Genomic DNA, 19,366 nt, shown 5'->3' with positions numbered 1-19,366 from the left:
GTAAGCTACTAGGAATCATCTGTCTCCACACAACTAAACTGAATTCTTAATTACGTTTCCAGGGAAACATATTTATGGTTTAAGGATTAAGGTCGTTTTAAACATGTGGTTAGCATTGTATATTGAGAGAAAACAAAAATGCTGTCTTGGTTCGTTTAGGCAACAAAACTTCTTGGTTAGGTTTCATAAGAACATCATGGTTTGGCTCAAGACAAGTTTGTTTTTTACGTTATTTAAGTTTCTGACATAAATTAAAATAAGTCGACATTGACTTTTAGTTTGAAACAGGATACAAACTGCTGTCTCCTGGGTGAAAGTCCTGTGTTTGTTTGACCCATCCACTCATATCCAACCTTACTACCTTCCTACATGGATTTCTGTAGACTATGATTGGAAACGTATTCGTGATTCGTCAAACCAAGATAACCCGGGGTAAAAAGGTTTCCCTCAAAGCGTAATCGACAGCTCAGATTCGTTGTATGGAAACGTATTTTTTAGGAGCCAGGGCTGGCACACACAGTAGAAGTTTGCCTTCAGGGCTTTCTGCCAGAAAGGGTTTATTCTAACCCATTACATGATCTTTTCCACCAACCTAACCAAGACTTAAAGCGAAGGAGATTTCTGGCAGAAAGCCCCGAAGGCAAACTTCCCCATGTGCAAACGGGCTGTCAGGACGGTGCGCGTGTTGTTTGATGAGCAACATAGGCAAACAAACCTGCAGCAGTTATCAGATTGTAATTCAAATATTGTTAAATTGTGATTGGTGCATGGAAGTGCGTGACGTCAGTATTTGCCAATTAAGGTCTGCCTATTTAAAACTAGTAAGAAGAGTGAAAAACACCAAATCCCTAAAACTAAGAAGCTAATTGAGAAAAAAGGTCATCGGAATACACAGTGAAGTGCAGAAGAATGCATAATCATGGTGTAACCATGTGTTTCTTGTAAAAGCATCCAATAAGGACAAGGTGAGAGCGCGGTGCAGTCAAACAGATTATCAACCTGTGGAAATATTGACTCTCTTTGCACATCGCATCTTAGAGTTACTAAGTGTCTTTCTCTCTCCCTGTACTCACTGAACAGCTCGGCCCCTTTCAAATCTCTTTATATCAGCAACAATGTCCCTGAACTCCTCTCCTTATTACTAATAAACTCTGCCCATCTGCTCCTGTTCTCACATTTCTGTGACTCACTGCGAGTATTTCATTGTTCCATACCCATGAAGATGTGGATATTGACTGAGGTTAGGTCTTCGCTTGAATGGTTCCACCGACAAATATAAAGGCGTACACTAAGAAAGTCGGTCCCACAACTCACAGCACACTGAACAAAACACTGCATTATATATTTGTACATATTGTACACCAGGTATGAGATTTCAAATCCCCAATAATAGGCAAAGTGGGCAACATGTGTGTCTATGTTGGCTTCGCACACAAAGGTTTTTGCACATATCATCGTGAGTAAGGTATGCTGTACATATCAATGCAGAGCCTGCTTTCCTCTAATGTGTCTGTGGCTCTCCACAACTCACCATGTGAATGATGTCATGCATCTGAAAGACTGTCAGACAATAACCTCAGGTTTTCAAAGCTCATGTATCCCCATCACTTTGATATGTATCAAGGGTTTCTCTATTGGCAGTAGGTAATCCATTTACAGTATAGGTTAAAATAATAAACCACACTAACAGATGCATTATATACATTGTTTAATTCTCCCGACCAGAGGTGTGCACTCGAGTCACGTGACTTGGAAAAATAAATGTGCAACTCAACTTGGGCTGTCTGGGACGAATAAATTCATATCCAGAACAAACTAGCGTTTATGCTTTTCATTCCAAACAAGCCGACACTTAATTCCCCAGATCCACTTTGTTTGAACCAATCCGACAGCATTGGAAAAATGGTACCAAAGATGATTTTTTACAATAGAAAATGAATTGCATTATGCCAAACGTGCAGGTCGAAAATGACTTGCTTTGAGCAGCTAAAACTCCTGTTTTTTCTTTTTCCAGCAATGTATCAAATTCATATAGCCATCAAGGGAGCTTTGGTTTTACGCTGAGTGAGGTGTTTCCCATCCAATTGCCCAACCAGGTTTCCTAAATTGGCCAGGAATTCATGCTGGTGTGATCTCAAGACCAAAGGCCATCCTCTTCAACCCGTGGGCCATAAAGAATCCTGCTTTGTGATTGGTAAATTACTTCCCTAATCATGTCAGGAGGCCAGATTTTGCTCCAAGTTCAGAGAATGGGGAGTTAACCTTCAGTGTGTGTGTGCATATGAAATGTGTGCTTCTTATTTTAAAGGTCCCACAATGCTCATGCTCAATGCTCATACGCAGCATCAATCACCACAACTTGCTGAGTTCACCAAGTTGTGATGATATCACTTCTCAACTCTGACTGCTCACCAAATGCAATGAGTCTGGATCTGATAGAGTAAGATAAGATCAACTTGTATCGATCCCAGAGAAGAAAATGATCTTCACTCTCTCTGCAGGTTTTCAATGAGTTTCTGTTGGTTTAGACTGCTGAGCATTTGTCTCAAACGCAAAACAAATAGCTTTTGACAATGTTATATTACAGTTATTGTTTCATTTTGGCAATAAAAGAGGGAGGTCTATCAATTTAAAGCATATAAATGCAATAACCTCTTTTTTTTATCAGTGCATGACTGTTTTCTTTCCTCATTGTGCTGGAATCATGCAACAAACTGCCAACTCCTGCATTTGTAAGGAACTCTCCCAAATATTTTCAAGTGATTGCATATTTTCTGAACAAACACAGGGAAATCATACACTGTAAGATGCGGCACACTGTGCAGCAATGTTGAAAGAAAAAAGAAAAAGAAACGCAGAAACTTGACTAACTTCTCATTTCCACTTAAGTGAGACGCAACCGTGAATTCCATTATTGAAAAACCAGCGCCTGGTGGATTCAAGTTGATTACATGGTACTTATGATACATGTGTCTTTGCTCTCGAATGCAATCCCATCCATCCACGCTCCACATAAGTGCTTGTGTGAAATTCAATCGCATTTATCTGAAGTGAAATGGGAGTCATTCCCTCTCCCTTCCTCCCCGGCTGAGGCTCTTAATAGCCTCCGTGGCCTTATGTTCTCAGGCTGCTGGTGGACTCCAGGTGCTTCATAAACTGTAGAAGATACAAACACTCATTTGTATTGCACAGACTTCAAAACTGCAACGCACTGGCTCTGGTTTCATGCATTTAAATGATATAGAAAAAACATCTAGGGATACAAACCGTGAAATGACATCAAAACAAAAGAAATCAAAAGCTTTTCGATGTCTTTGGTCTAGTTTGGTTTGATTTCCTGCAGAGAAAAGAGGCAAAGGGGATACTTTATTGATTGCTGCACTAAATATATCTATTACGGCTGGCATCTCCCCAACAAGGAGGTCAGAGGTCGAGTCAGCTGAAGGACAGTTATCCGGCAGCTGGCATGGATTTATTAACTGTGTCTCATCAGACACATTTTTACCATGTTTTGGGTAAGACATTTGTCCACAATGGAAAAAATGACTCAACAAAATAAACTCCCAAATGCCAACATGCTGAGTAAAATCACTCAAGTGTGTTGTTGATGAACTGTGTTGTGTCGCAACTAGAAATGGAAAAGGTGTTCAGAGTCAGACAAACAAATAATGTTGGCGAAAAACCTTCAGTTACAGTGCCAGAAAACAACCCAAAAAAGGGTTTTAGAAGATTAATACGAGCTGCTAAGCCTCGCTCTTCTCTGTGGAAAAAAAAAATGGGACTGGCTGTCTTCCTCAAGGACAACCACTTCATTTAAAAGGTCAGTCTTGTTAGTAACAAAGATCTCCCGCCATCTAATAAATGACAGCAACGTGCTGAGAATATGCAATGATTAAAAAACATGTATGCATGACTGTGGGATACTAGATAGGCTGTTATCCTAACTGCAGGAATGACAATCAGCTCAGTGGGTTTAGCATTGACGAGCTTGTGGGCTGAAAGGTTTTGCTCCATTATTTTAACACGGGAGTAGTTTGGATTGGTTTTGGCATAACCGAGTAAAGAGAAAATACAGAGATGTTTCATCATAATGTCTATTGTAAAAAGTATAATAAACTCTCAGATTAAACCATAATCTTCTAAATGGACAATTTACGGCACCTTTTCATGATGCGTTTTGGCAATTTAGCCTTATTGTTTTAAAATTCTGTATGGCCATGTCCTTGTACGTGAACACTTAATGTTGTACAGGATGGAATTCACATAATCAAAACCACTGGTTCTTAACCTTATGGTCTGGGCCAAGGGCGCGCAAGATAAATCTGAAGGAATGAGATGATTAACACGATAGGACTTATGGTACAGGCAATTATCTTTATATCTTTTTAATTCATCTCAAATCTTTGCCCATGAAAGGGTTGAAGATGGTGGCAGGTACTAGAAAATGCAACGTGTGCAAGAAATGAGCCTATGGTGTTAAACTATTGAGGAGATATAAGATGCATCCACAAATGTCAAGGCAACCCATCCAGCATCTGTTGAAACATGTCACATTAAAAAACAAAAGTGTCTAATTAATGGCGGCGCTAGAGGTAAAGTCCGGCTATCACCAAAGCCAGACGGATTCATCCTCTGGGAACCATGAATGTCAGCACATTTCATGGTAATCTATCAGGTACTTTATCAGTCTGGACCGAAGTGGTGGACCGACCTTTCAACCGACCATCAGACTGACCTTTCTGTCTCAAGAAGCCACTAACATGGTAAAAAAGGTGAAGAAAGTTTGAACCACTTGGATATATAAAAATCTCTTCCAAAGAGCTCATGCATGCACTGTAAATACAGATTGTGTGGGTGGTCGCAATACAGGATGGCAGACTGATTATCATAGGGACTTAATTATGCACTGAAGTGACCTTCGCTCTCTTGGCTCGGAGCAGCGCTGGCACCAGACAGCGACAGCCTCGAGATGCCAACTTGTAAACGCTCTCACACCGACCCATGCGGGAAAAAAAGCAACTTTGACTTCCAATATTGGTATAGTTGATATATTGGTTAGACGGCTGCCACCACAGCTGGATCCTCAATTACTGCGCAGCGCAGCTATTGGGCCGTGCCATTTTAAACGGCATATTCAACAATACACAAATTGTTCTTTAATGGCCAACAAAGTGAATAGGCTTCATAACAGACTTGCAGGAAAATAAGAAACAATAACAATAAACTAAGTGCTATTACAAGCCCCAAGGTCTTCGTACACTCAATCAAATCAATGCCGGCAGTAAATGGCACCATCATTACCCTTTTGAAAGTCAAGCACTCAAAACTCTCGCTCAAAATATCATTTCTCCACTGTTGAACACAATATATATATATATATATATATACAAATAAGGAAAGAGGGGACAATAGTGTCTATCTTTCTGCAATATTAATAAATACCATGGCCCCAACTCGTTTTTCACAACAATTTGATTACATATTTTAATGGAAATGTACACTCATGGATGCACTGGGGAACTGTATGACGCCAGAGGGAAGATGAAGACCGAATGCTAGAGAATCATGTTCCTCTCACAATTTGCAAAGCTGGAAGTGACGCTACTGCTGATGAGGGAATATCTGAGCACACAGAAGACCTTGTCACTTTCAGGTTAACTCATGAATTTTAAATAAGGGCCTCGTGTTTGTTTGTTTTTTACCTCCTTGTACGACTCTATTCTGACACAAATGAGTCAGTGCCTGGCTTTGATACCTGAGTTTATTCGAGAGCGCTGAGTAACCTGCCACGTGATCGCCTCACAAGTCTGATATCCTAAAGCCTTTGACCACGAGCCTGTCAAGCAGCTCAACCCTTTTTCCTGCCTGTCTGACAGAACCATTTGTGCAGCTCAACGCCGGCGTGTACTTTAAACTCGCAAGAGAGGTAGTTAATATATTTGTTTTCCATGCATGTGAGGAGCAAAGATATCCATGTCAATCAAACTTCTTATTACAATTTTTGTAGTTTTCACCATCTTTCCCATTAGTAAGGGACAAGAAACACAGAGTCGGACGTTAATACAGGTTTTAAGCTTCCAATTATTTGAATGACACAGTTGGCAAACTTATTATTATTATTATTATTATTATCCAAACTGTCTGTGCCTCCATCACACATTACGTAAAATACAACAACGTGCAAGAGTATTTCTTCAGTAATGAGTAGTGTACAGTAAATGTGTTAATCTAAGTAATGCTTTATTAGTTTGACAATTTGGGGCTCAGCTTTTCACTATTTTGCACGAAGCCTTCTGGGGGATAGTAGAATGGTTGACAAAAGTTCGGTTTGTAGTTAGTTGGCAAACTGGTTCGGTACCTACGTTAGCTTGGCGCAGGGCGCTAACCCAGGGCAACTATATTTCCAAATCCCCAAACAAAGACCCTTAAAGGTGCAGTGTGAAAGATTTGTTGGCATCTAGCGGCAAGGTTACAGATTGCAACCAATTGAAACTTCCTCCTTTTGTGCGTTTGTCTGTTCCTGGCTATTGTAGTAACATGGCAACCTGCCTCGTATTTAGATATAAGTGGCTCGTTTAAAGACAAAAACTAACAACGATTGTATGTTAAGGTGATTATACACTACAGGAAACGTACTTTTATTCCACTTCTGCCAATAGATCCCCCAAAATGCTTTTCTTTGGGGCTAACGCTAAGCTAGCTGTTGTAGTAAATACTTCCAACCTGGAGACTGGCTTGTGGGTTTGAAAATGTCTTGAATTTTTCCAGTTTCCAAAGGCACCTAAAATCTGTCTTTACTGAGAGGTAACAATGTAGGAGTTTGTTCACATTTTCTGCCTGATAACTATAATAGCGCATGTAGTCAGCTGGGTCATTAAGTGATAGGTCACAAGGTCTGGAAGAGTACACAAGATCCGGAAATTACCATTACAGTAATTAAGGTAATGTAATTACTTTTTCAGTTATTCATTTGTAGCCTAATGAGTAATGGACTACATTTTCAGGAAACTTGCTCTCTAGACTTCCTCAATGAACTTTGACCTGTGTACACGCACACATTTCCTGGGATTAACACAGACGTGTTGGTGTGTTATGGTTTTAAACTATAAATAAAGTTGTTTGGATAATGTTCTGCCTCGTTGACGTGATTTTGACACATTTTCAAATCTCAGAAATGACCACGGTGAGTACGATGTTAGCATATTGGAACGAAATGATGGCCAAAAACCCCCAAAATCAGATGTTCCTCAGATGTTCCTTCAAGTGCCAAATATATCAAACCAGTCCCCAAATCCACCCCTCATATTACATTTGAGGGGCAGTAGAAACTGAGGACGAGATAAAAAAAAAACCTCCCTCGGGCTTGACGCTCAGTAGACTCCTGCACGAGCAGCTGCCTCTGCCTCTGTGCTCTCCTCCCCGGACCCCTCTGAATGATTTAAGCCCCCGGATAAAAAAAGATCTGGATGAAGGGAAGGGAAACAGGGCCACTCCTTGGGGCAGATCGTGACATATATGGCTGGGAAAATGTTATTCTGTCGAGCTGTACTGCGACAGAACGATCTCGAGAAGGGCGACACGGGACCCATTCCCCAGGTATTCGTCCATATTCGAAACCCGTTGAAGAAATTAATCTTGACACCTTCTTTACTTTCTTTCCACAGAAACATTTCCAGGTCCATTGTACAGTCTATCTGATTCATGTCAGCAATTGAGTGTGACGAGCTCCCGGATGATGAAGCTCTCAGGAGCATTTTGGTTTAATTAAATATTGATGATTTCAGAGGGAGGTGGCACCAAAGTGCTCTTCAAGTCATTGTGATTTTTTTGCTTCTGCTCCTCTGAGCAATCCTTTTGTAGCCCCAGCCACTCTTCACTCACTAATTCGACACTGCCAGACCATGTCGGGGGAAAAACACACTTCCTCCTGCTATATATCAGTTCACAATGACAACAGCAGTATCCAACCTGGAGTCATTTTCTGAACGTTACACATCTTAGACAGAAAAAAAAAGAAACAAGTTGGTAGATCTATTTTTGTTTTGTCACATAGAACTGTGCCAAGAGCCCAATGTCGTGCTCAAACAGGAAATTACTCTTAAGTTGGAATTGGAATCCATTTCATCCTGTGAGCAGCAGTGTATTAGAGGCCAACTGGGACACCTTAAGGTCTATATTAGTATTCAGTCCTCTGTTGCCCAAGTGTCACCATGGGGATGTTATTGAGATCTGCGGGGCCTCAAATAAGAAGATAGTCTACCACAACAAACATCAGCTTGCCTTTCGTCGCTCCGTAGCCAATTCTTTCTCTCACTGAAATAAAACAATTATTTATTTTAGAACCGCTTGCGTGTCGTCATTATAGGTGCGTGTGGTCGGTCAGGTGCCAGAGAGGATGTCGGCTTTTAAGATGTTGCGCAAGGTCAACGTGATGACGCGAACGACGGCCAAGTTCAACAATTTAGTTAAAGTAACTTCACCTTTAAATGTCGTCCAGAGAGAAATGTATCCAGTGCAATGAAAGAATGTGCAGCAGAAATGTTATCTTTTCCCAACCATCTTCTAACACCTGAAGTTTATCTTCAAGACCCCTTGAATTGACGGGTTAGAATGGCAACCGCTGACATGACAAACAATACAGCCATATAATACTTTAAATCTCATGTTTTTGTATCTTTTAACCCCACTAGACAGCAATTCTTTTTTTTAAAAAGAGTCCTCGTTTGTCCTACACAGTGTTAAGACAACATACATCATGAAAGCGTGAAACGGGATGCTGTGTCTGGCTTCATTCGCATGTTAGTGTTCCTCTGACTGTATGAATCCCCTTTCCCAAAGCTGTTGGATGTCACTGTTGTGTGCTGATTAGAATCCCAACCAGCCCTCCTTTTCATTCCTTGTTTCAGGGGAGGAGAGAGAGGAGGTGTAGGGGGGGGGGGATTTTTTCAATGGGAGCCCCACAAAGCATGCCTTTTCATGGGAACGAAACCCCCTTCAGCCAAGAGATCTCACCCACGGACCAGCGAGGCAGAGACCTGGAACTAATTACACTAACGAGTTCACCCTCTTTTCCTGTCATGGGGAGCGAGCGGCATCATTAACAGCCATTTAAAACATGCAGATGTATGTATGTGCACTTGGGATCAAACATATCGAAAGCAAGAGCTTAAGTTTTAGGTTCTCCTGCTGCATCCATTTCTTCCGGAAGGATTAACACAGCTATGTGCATGGAACTCTCCCTCCTGACATGCCGTTGCCTCCTCTCCCATCCTTGTACCTGAGCACAAGAACCAACGTTCTCCACACACACAAAAAAAAAGCATGACGACAAATGCACTGAAATTCAATGTGCCTGAATAGAGGGAGGAATTTAAATCTCAATGCATCGTTGGGCTGGAAGCGTCACGTTGGCATTCAGGCGCTGCCAGGCAGGGGAGCCTGTGCCAGCCCGGGAATGCTCTTGAGAGAGAGTCCCACAATAACACACAGAGCAGGGCGGCAGAGGAGCAGCCCGGGCTGCAGGGAGCTGTCACACAGCGAGGAGCGAACAGGACTCACTCAGAGATCTAACACCGAAATTGGCTTGTTTGCGGGCCCAGGAGATAACAGCAGCGAGGGCGGATGGAGGGCTTAATGGACGGGAGCACTCCCCACCCCCTTGTGGGACGGTGGGAAAAGTGGACAGAGAGCGGGGCAAAGTAAAGCCTGCTGCAGAGGATTCAGAATCATCATAACATTAGTTGCTCTCATTGATAGGCTGCAACTTCCTTTAAAAGGTCATTGAGGAACCACAAAAAAAAAACACAGTACCCTGGTTATTCTACCAATGACGTACATGCACACGCACTCCCAAGAACTCCCCGAATTGTGTCTTTTCACTCTAGTGTCTGCAGATATATATATAAATATTTTTTAAACATTATGTCAAACGAAAAAGGACACAACGGGAGCCCGAGCCACCGCGTGAACTCCTGCAGTTTGGTAACAATTGCTCGACGCGCATCCACACCCATGTGGGATGCTGACCTAAATATTCATCCCATGCAAGCATCCGTAACGAGGCTTATCCCAGCACGTATGCACGAGTCCCGTCACAGCCCAGCGTTTGCAACATATATATATAACGTGGACCAGCATAGCGTCGGCTTGGCAGTTTTGTTACGTAATCTTACGAGGCAGGGGGGGAAAGCCACGCGGGGCTTATTGTGGTACTCACCGTAAACAAAAGAGCTGCCGTTCACCTCGACTTCTGTGGAGACTTTTTTTTTGTTTTGCCCTTTCACTGTCTCAAGCCCGGCCGTCCAGCATGGCAAGACTCCGCTCGATTGAAGTACGCGCCGTCGTTGCTGGCCCCGTCGGAAGAAGACCCCCCCACACACACCAACAGCAGCAGAGATGAATGGCAGCGAACGGCAGTTGTATATTATCCCTCCTTCCTCCTCACGGTCCCGCAGAGGACGTTTACAGTCGGAGTGCAGCTTCTCGCCCCCTTGGCAGGAATAGAGACTTCTCCAAGAGCCCGCGGACAGCTCCGGTGCTGAAATATTTTCCTTTTTTTGTATCTCTCTCTCTCTCTCTCTCTCTCTCTCTCTCTCTCTCTCTCTCTCTCTCCCTCTCTCTTCCTCCGCCCTCCTCCCTGAGCTACTCCCTCAGCATCCGAGGAGACGCGCAGCTTGCTGTGCGGTTGGAGGCAGGAGGAGACCTTCGCTACAGACTCGCCGCTGAAGTTCGGTGGAGGATTTATAACCCATCATGTTTTGCAGCACCCCCCTCCCTCCCTCCCCCTCATTCCCTCCCGAGTTTGTTGGGTTTCTTAGTCACTCGTGATCTTTTAGGTGAACGGTTTGTGGGCTCCTCTCAAGCTTGAACCCGGAGTGTCCCGTCCCGTGTCCACCGGGAGCCTGCGGGTCACCGAGATAATGACGTTACAAAGATGTTGGCCTCCTCAGCGACCAGTTATGTCACACATTTAAATGGGGGATCATTTGGAGGATGGGTTTGTGCAGCTTCAAGGTTTCAATCCCGTTTGAGTCACATTTGGGGGGAATTTGTTTTATGAAAACAAAAGGTAAATGCAGAGTTCTATGGCATGCAGTAAACTATTGGATTATTTTTTATTCGACCATCATGATTATTGTGACTTTCGTTAGAATAATCCGTTACGGACAGTGGCCAACACAAATGTAACAGGATCTTGTAAAAATGTCCGATAATGGCTTAAAATGGGCACCACAATCTCCCCATAGCCCGTTCAAACTTTTAGCTTTGTTAAACCAACAGTTAAAATTCCAAAGACATGCAACTCGCATTGATATTAAACAGACACATTTTCTTATTAAATGTATGATATGATCAACAAATTATCAAATCTGCTACCGACTAGTTTTCTTTCAATCTACCATACCAAAAAACCAAACGAGGAGATAGCAGGTCATCATATGCCACTAGAGGAGGTGTACATCATCTGAAATCTAGGAACCTGTGGGTTAATTTAAGAAGTAGTTCAGCACTGTGTCACGTTGTTCTTGTTATAAATCAGAAATAAAAAAAAGTTAAATTAAAATAAACTCTGAGAGAGAGAATGAGCTTAAAACATTATAGTGGAAGTATACAACAGCCATTCCCATCATTCAATGTCTCATAAATTGTTGCAGCAATGTTTGGGTTGCTGTATTACACAGATTTGGTGCTGAATTCAACATTTATTTTAACTCTTGATCAATATGATGTAAAACATTTTCAGAATCTTCATTTTCAGCATAATAAATCTAAAGTTGTACTACCTCTACTTAGTACTGAATGATTTGCAACACACGTGGCTCCTTCCCATAATTCATTTAGATATAGTGACATGTTTGTGCAAAAAAACTAAGAATAACATTACATTACACGACAGTCATTTAGCGGACGCTTTTATCCAAAGCGATTTACAATAAGTGTATTCAACATACTGTAGGTAACAGTAATCCTCCACAAGGAAAAATGGCAAAACTCAAAATGTATCCATGCGTCAGCATTATATAATGCCGTCCATCCATCCATACAGGATTTTCCAGCATAAATGAGTTACTCATTGAACATAACATATCTAGAATTCCAAGCAAAGACAAATTGACGTGTGTATGTGGTGTGACAGCTCGCAAAGGCAAACCGCTGAGTCGGTATTATTATGGCGGGTACCTTCTACAGCACGGTAACGTGGTTTATGTATGAAAAACCAGTATCTGCCCACTGTGTTGTTCCACAGACAGCTGGTTCAAATGGAAGGCTATGCATTATTGATGAAGACGTAAGTGCGCACTGACCAACGGGTCTTGAAGGAAGAGGAAGAAAAGGTATACGGTATGTCACAAGGGAAACCTGACCCCCTCACATGCCTGCCTATGACACTTCCCCCCATGTAGTCACCTCTGCACTTCACAAAACAAAAAAGGTATGGATTCTTCTCTCCATGTCGGCCAACGCCGTGTTAGGCTACTATGGCTTCTTTTTGTAGAGAGAAGCACATTACAGGAAATATTTTGAGCCAAACTCTTCTCTTTTTACATTTTTTTCTGACAATCAATTTTCCAAATTTTTGCAATTGTGCACTTTGAGGGGAACACAAATGAGTCAAAGTCTTTAAGAGGAGAGAAAGTGTTGATTAAAACTTTGATTTATTATTTATTATTGACAGAGATGGGCTCTAAGTGAAGACAAGTGGCTCGGAACATTATTTTTAAATAAGGCTGGGAAAGCAAATATCAATGTCCTCAGTTCCTCTTTCAGAATAGTAGGATTGGTCACAGTCTGTCACTATTAGCAGTCCATTCACACTCTGGTTGTATTCTTACTGTACTGGCATTCCCATGGATTTGGAGTTGGATTTTGGAGCAATGCAATCACTGCCTATTCAGCCCTGAATGACTTTCCCTGTGGAATGAGAACAATGGACTTGAAGCCACCTGAATTAAAGTTTGCAGTAATTGCAGCTTCCCCTTTCTATATTCTGTCACTTGTTCCTGTGGTTATGGGGTTTTACTGCGAGAGCAGCAATCAGAGAAATGACCCCTTATTCAGTAAGTGCCGTGTGATTAATCTCCCTGATAATCAGCATCTTGGTCCGATATGGTAGGAGGGTGAAATCAAAACTTTTTTTTGGGGGGGAGCCACCGCTGGTTAATGAAAGCATTAATGCATTCTGCCTAGAGGCTGTCAATGGCAATGGAGAGCTATGAGCTTGATAGATTATCAGAACTTTATTATATAAATTGAAAGCAAGAAAAAATGAATGGTGAAGAACATTTGTGTTTGAATTGAAATAATATACAGCCGACCATTTGCGGATTGCTTTCTGTAATCTTCCAATCTAAAACCTGGCAATAAAGGAACTACGTATTTCTCTCTTTTTAGTTTAACTTCATCAACAGTGATTTTATCGGCCCATTTTTGCATTGAAACAAGTGTTGTTACAGCAACAACAACCAGCAACACACTGAAATCCTTACGGAGCTAAAAAAAAAGAAAATCTCCTAATTACATATGTTGCTCTTTCTAGAAACACTATTATGATCGCACAGGATTGATTTATTCATTTCAAACACTAAATGCACTACAAGAGTAAGCCCCGGTGAGGACAAGCCCCAGGGATGGAGCTGCGCTCCAATTTTTGCTTATTTAGGATTCAACCTTATCATGGGATAAATGAGCATAACCTGTGAAGCCAAAAGCTAAATCTTAATGAATATATGAACATTAAGACATTTTGTTTCCCCACGTTTTCATCCAGTATAGGTTTGTATGCAATATCATGTTGCATTTTTCCTGTATTGTGGTTGTAGACTACTTCTTCACAGATGTCTCGCTGCATTCGCTGCTTTTGTCATTCGTACGTGTAGAAAATCCTTCTTGTCTGCACAACAATCGATCCCAGTGACCTCCATCATTGTTCTAAGTGATATTTTTGACACAATGTGTTGCTAGGTGCTCACACGTCCACAATTGTGTGCTTTCACATGAAAGACTCTGATGGGATGAACACCATTTCATTGCTCTTTGGTTGGACACTTAAAGAGAATGAGGGAAGCACTCCACTCTTGTTTCATGTGGCTCTGGACACATTGTTACCGCCGGAAAAAAACAAAACAAGAGATGGCATTGACACTGCATGTGTTTGCATAAATATCCAGAGATCATTAGGCATATTCAAGTGTTGTATTAGGTCTTGCGAGTTACAGACAGCTAGGAGACATGTATAGGGCCTACCAATTTACCAAAACAACAGCTAGCTTAAAAAATAGGGGCTGAAATGTTCATGTAAGTTTCATAAAACAGATCAATAATGTATGCAGGGTTTAATTTCGACAATGCAAATAGATGACAAGTAAAAGACTGGATCAGCGTGTTTATCTGCTGTAAGGTAAACTGCAGCCATTAGCATGCCCAGCTTACCAGAGTTAGCTTACTACCTAACCTAGCATTAATTCCAAAGTCAAGGAGTGCAAGCTAGCTAGTGTTAGCTAGCTAACATTGTGTTGGGTTACAGGTTCACGACGCTGTTCAAGAATAGCATACCCTCCGCATAGTATTTCCTTATTGTGTTGAGGACGGTCATGGCTGAGTGTTAGCAGCTAATGTTAGCAGCTCGGCGCTGCTCTTTTTATCGGATTTTGGAAAGTTTGCATGCCGGTGCTCCCCACCCCTAACCTTTTTACTTGAGATAGCATAATATTCAGCAAACTAATTTTTGCCTGGAACATGTAGCTTCAGCCTCAGTCTTTTTAGCACGATATTTAATCTGCCACCGTTATCATTGTCAAATGCATTTGTGCCATATGAGAAGAATTAAAGCTGGACAGGCTTATCAACAACTAAGGGGGCTATTTTTCTTCTCTCTCCTTTGTTGAAAATCATCATTCCTTGTCAGACCGTAATGTTTGTTCATGCCCCAGTCTCATTTCAAGAAGTCCTTATTTCTTTTGTTCAAGCAACTTTAAATTCTGGACTACATCGTACTTTCATTCAGCCCACGTAACTGAACAAAAAGCAACAAACAGGAGGTCAAAGATACAGAGGTCAAGCTTGCTGCTTGCCCAAAGGCAGTGTGAATAAGTGCAAAATAATTGAGATGAATTTGCTTTGCTTTGGGGAATGATAAGGAATCTTTTATGTCACATTATCTAAACATCGATATTTTACAGAAAGCTTTTGACTGGAGGAGGGGTTTAGGATCAGCCTGTGCTTGAAGATGTGTTTGACGTTCAAGCAAGATCAGATGAACTGAAAGCTGATTGAGCCTTTCATCTCACCTCAATGTGGATCAGGAAAAACAGATTGACGGATGTTTCAGTAGTGGTCTGTAAAAATGAAACATAACTCTAAAATGAAACACTTCATTATATTTGTGCTTGTAGAATGTGTTTATTGCATTGTAACATTTGCTATTTAGTGTCTAAAAACCTCATTATGTATGATACAAGGGAATATTTCTTTTTCATTCAGAAATCCCTGCTGAATATTGTTGTGTAGCCTCCCATAGCGAAGCTTTAAAGACTGTAGGCTGGGAAGAAAAAAAAAAACCCGTTGATGCCAATACTGACACTGTTGCTAGGAAACTGATTAGTTTCGCAACTGATTTAGATTCACTCCGATTCAGCCAATTTTTCCAAAAATTGAAGGTGTGACTTCAGGGTTTTCAGAGAGTGCACAATCAGTCCCTCAGACACCAACTCGTGTTTATAGAACTTTGTGCCTCAGAGAAATAACTGCAGTCAAGCCTGCCTTCACACTTAGAAAAATTTTGTTTGTATTCATTAAACCTCCCCGGTGTTGTGTCATACATATTGTTAAATATAACAAATCATCACCAAAGAATTTGGGCAAATACATTCTGAAATGATGGTCTGGCATCCCTTTGAAGATGTGGTGCTTTCAGAATTGTATGCAGCATTTGCTATTTGCTCTCATTCCAACTGCAGGACTCAAAATAGGCTAATTTGAATATCACGATGAATATGCATTACCATCTCCTGATTCTGATCTTAAACCACCAATATATATAATTTTGTGCATCATGAAATTGTACACTGTCAAACTCTCACCACCAGCCTGGCAATGGTGGGAAGCAGTAAGATAAAACCGTACTGTGAAGCGACACACGCTCATCAACATGAGCAATAAGCTCTGGCGCAGGTACCTGAATATCCGAGGGGGAGGAAGTTGTGAATGTTATACACCTTCTGCTTGAACGTGAAAAATGTGCATAATTTATAGCTCTTAGCCTCAAGATTAAGAATACAGCTTATTCACTGATTGCAGGCTTCGTTTTGGTTACTTGCTTGCTTTTGGGGTTGTTTTAATGCTCGCCATGGCCAGAGGGATTATGTTTTAGGTTGTTCGTCCGTCTGTCTGTCTCATTATTTCAAGAATACCTGGAGGGAATTTCTTCAAATTGGGCGCAAACCTTCAACTGGACTCAAGGATGAAGTGATTCGATTTTGGTGGTCAATGTGAGCTCACGCCCCAACCATTCTCCATGAAAGCGATATCTCAGAAACACAATTTGATACACTTGTCCACTTGGTCAAGGTTGAACTTATTAACAGTTGGTGGTCAAAGGTCAAGGTCACAGTGACCTTAAAAAACACATCTTGTCCATATCTATTAGACATTTCACACAAATGTCTAATAGGATGCAATGATGGCGCGATGACATTTTTGACTCGACTAGTTGGTGGAGGCAATTGCAACGTGGTAGTTTTTTAACGCTGCAGTTATATTTTCTAGTGCTTTATAGATATCTGTGGAAAAAAAAACAGGAATTTGAATGACGGATCAAATTCAAAATTATAATTCACTGTGGCACGTGCCGGTGATGATGGTGCTGAGAACCAGCTCGGGAGCATTACCATAAATTGGTGAATATTAATATTATCTGTGGCAAGAAGTGGGGTGTCAGCTGGACAAACATCCATTTCTTTTGGGCACTAATGTTTCTGTACAGAGGATGTTGTCAAAACCTTCCAGCTGGGACTTTCTGAGTCATGCCAGGTCAGCTCAAGACACCACATCATGCACAATATATGGCATCTCCCTGTAAATCTGAACTAGCTGCATGTATTGTGTCGACAGATGTGTTGAAGGAGCACATAGCAAAGCCAGAGAGTCTGTCATAATAAATAGAAGCAATAATGATGCTGATCTAGATTCTGCAACAGGGCTATCTCTGACACATTTAGTTTTGTTCTACTTTCTTCTATTGCAGTTTTCTGTCAGTAAAAAACGTGTTTATGTCTTCCTGCACCAAGCCCTAAAGCCTTAAAGAGGCATTTATCAATATTTGTGTACAAACTATGGATCACATTTGCTTTAATGTGCTTGGAAGGGGGGAACTCAAAGTGACGAAGCCATAAATAATTAACCCCTCAGCAAAGCATTTGATCATCTTCCAGCTATTGCTTTTATACCCCGCAACTTGATTGTTTTGATTGAAAATATGTGAACATAGTGGAGCATTTAGCTGCTAAAGAGCCTGATATTTCCCTCAGTGGTTGGTGGAGAGCAAACAACAGCTACCCCTCCAACGTCCGTTTTGGACTACTTGCATAGTGGCTTATCAAAATAAACTTCCAAGGTACAGTAGCGGCCTGCTGGGTGAAAGTCCTGTGTTTGTTTGACCCATCCAGCCTTCGTTTGATTTCACAACTCTTCCTGTTCGAAATGTCGAAATGTCCTTGAGCGAGACATTGAACCCAGGGTTGCTCCCCGATCCGTTTACAGCAGCCCTCTGCTCCTAAATGCTTAGGTCCAACTTCATGTGTGTACTACTTGTGTGTACGTGACGATGAAAGCAAGAGCACAAACTCAAACAACTTCGGTCATCTTTCCACTTCTGTGTTATTTTTAGTCAATCTACAAAACCTTGAACAAGCACTCAGCAGGTGGGCAAAAGGGACACCGTCACATCGTTGCCCGACTATAACAAAGGACGGGCTGTGTTTTGGGATAGAGTTTTCCATCCAGTTCCTAATCACCGCGGTTGCTCAGAGACTCCACGTTTGCTACGTCATGCAGTTCACATTTGTTTCACTCAGGAATAGATTGCATGACAGAAGCTAAAGCTGCTCCATAATATTCCTTTTATTGTTATTTAATGTAAAAAAAAAAATGGCTGCATATTGTAGCTTTAAATTGACTGTCCCCTTTAAGACCGTCCCTCCTCTGGAGTAGCTTTGTCCCACACTCACACACCCCTGCAATGATTTGATAGAATGAAGTGGTAATTGGATTTACATCCTCGCGATGGAATCCGATAGACCGCCGGCAAATGCTGATCTCTTATCTACCTGTCCATCACTGGGGAACGATGTGACAAAACAGAGAAGGAGAATGCCGACTAATCCGGTAGCGGCGTCACATCTGGAGCACAGCTGCTCTTTGTCACGCCGTGGAGCCCAGTCAGCGACATGTGGCTCAGCTCGTGACTCGGCACAGTCAGTGTGATTTTATCCAGATCCGCCTGCAGACTTGATGCTGCTCAAGCCTTCATTAATCAAGGCTACTGTCGTTCCTCCTCCTCCTCGTCAAAAGGATTTGCTCTGACAGCCTGAGCACGGTCTACCTCTTGGTTTAGCAAATTGTCCATCACGTGGATGTTTTTCCAAATTGAATTCAAACTCTGCATGTAGGCCTCTCGGCACATTTCCTCAATCCTCGGAGTTGATTAATGATTTGGAGACGTGCTCTTTTCCTCCGACAATTTGACGTCTTTGTCTGACAATGCAGATTCATTACCAGATCTGACAAAGCCCCATTATTCAGCATCACTCCCCAGAGCTGACAGAGTGGATCTGGCACCGAGGCATTACGGACCACAAGCATCCATTAGGACCAGGAGAGGGGAGGGCCAAACACAGTGTCTGACAGCTTGAGCTTTTGAATTTAATTAAATGTGTCACAGGTCTTTTCTGCCTATTTATGGCCTGGACGCAGAAATAGGGGACAGGCCGTGACTCCTGCGAGCACAGCAAGACAATGTACCTCATCCATCTCCCGCTGTGAGCAGTGAGCTACACATTACTGGGAGCTTTAGCTTCAACAAGACGCCGGACTTGTTAGATGAATAGTTAGAGAGAAGATACGGTTGATACAAAAACACATGGCAGAATTGCCTGTGTGCTTCAAATAACAACATTGTATTACAATTCAATTTAGGGATTTACAATCCTTTAGACTAGAACTCCGGAGTCAGAGATGGGCAAAAATACATGAAAATGTATTTTGATACAAAATACAAAATACCCCCAAATAAATGTATTACAACAAAATACAAAATACAAAATACTGGTGTCAGAAAATGTAACAAAATACATGTATTTTGTATTTAAAA

The sequence above is a fragment of the Pholis gunnellus genome (genome assembly GCF_910591455.1).
Source record: "Pholis gunnellus genome assembly, chromosome: 18".
In the NCBI taxonomy this organism is placed as follows: Eukaryota; Metazoa; Chordata; class Actinopteri; order Perciformes; family Pholidae; genus Pholis; species Pholis gunnellus.
Note: the sequence above shows the minus strand (reverse complement) of the source record.